Genomic DNA, 1,255 nt, shown 5'->3' on the forward strand with positions numbered 1-1,255 from the left:
GCCGAACCGGAGCGCGAGTGTCGCTCCTTAAACACGGACCGAGTGGAGGACGGCCGCCTCCTTAAACACAGGCCGAACAAAATGACACAAAGTGTCAACTGCGAATGTTGTCCATCCAAGGAAGGAGCGTGATGCCCGGCCGGCTCCTTAAACACAGGCCGAGAGTCGCCCCGGACGGTCCGCCTCGCGGCGCCCGTCTGCTCGGATAAAATGACACAAAGTGTCAACTACGAATGTTGTCCATCCAAGGAGGGAGCGTGATGCCCGGCCGGCTCCGAAAACACAGGCCGAGAGTCGCCCCGGACGGTCCGCCTCGCGGCGCCCGTCTGCTCGGATAAAATGACACAAAGTGTCAACTGCGAATGTTGTCCATCCAAGGAAGGAGCGTGATGCCCGGCCGGCTCCTTAAACACAGGCCGAGAGTCGCCCCGGACGGTCCGCCTCGCGGCGCCCGCCCGCTCGGATAAAATGACACAAAGTGTCAACTACGAATGTTGTCCATCCAAGGAAGGAGCGTGATGCCCGGCCGGCTCCTTAAACACAGGCCGAGAGTCGCCCCGGACGGTCGCCTCGCGGCGCCCGTCTGCTCGGATAAAATGACACAAAGTGTCAACTACGAATGTTGTCCATCCAAGGAGGGAGCGTGATGCCCGGCCGGCTCCGAAAACACAGGCCGAGAGTCGCCCCGGACGGTCCGCCTCGCGGCGCCCGTCTGCTCGGATAAAATGACACAAAGTGTCAACTGCGAATGTTGTCCATCCAAGGAAGGAGCGTGATGCCCGGCCGGCTCCTTAAACACAGGCCGAGAGTCGCCCCGGACGGTCCGCCTCGCGGCGCCCGCCCGCTCGGATAAAATGACACAAAGTGTCAACTACGAATGTTGTCCATCCAAGGAGGGAGCTTGAGGCCCGGCCGGCTCCGAAAACACAGGCCGAGAGTCGCCCCGGACGGTCCGCCTCTCGAGGCGCCCGCCCGCTCGGATAAAATGACACAAAGTGTCAACTACGAATGTTGTCCATCCAAGGAGGGAGCGTGATGCCCGGCCGGCTCCGAAAACACAGGCCGAGAGTCGCCCCGGACGGTCCGCCTCGCGGCGCCCGCCCGCTCGGATAAAATGACACAAAGTGTCAACTACGAATGTTGTCCATCCAAGGAGGGAGCGTGATGCCCGGCCGGCTCCGAAAACACAGGCCGAGAGTCGCCCCGGACGGTCCGCCTCGCGGCGCCCGCCCGCTCGGATAAAATGACACAAAGT

The sequence above is a fragment of the Syngnathus leptorhynchus genome, chromosome 1 (genome assembly GCF_054491065.1).
Source record: "Syngnathus leptorhynchus isolate UIUO chromosome 1, UIUO_Slep, whole genome shotgun sequence".
NCBI classification, from domain to species: Eukaryota; Metazoa; Chordata; class Actinopteri; order Syngnathiformes; family Syngnathidae; genus Syngnathus; species Syngnathus leptorhynchus.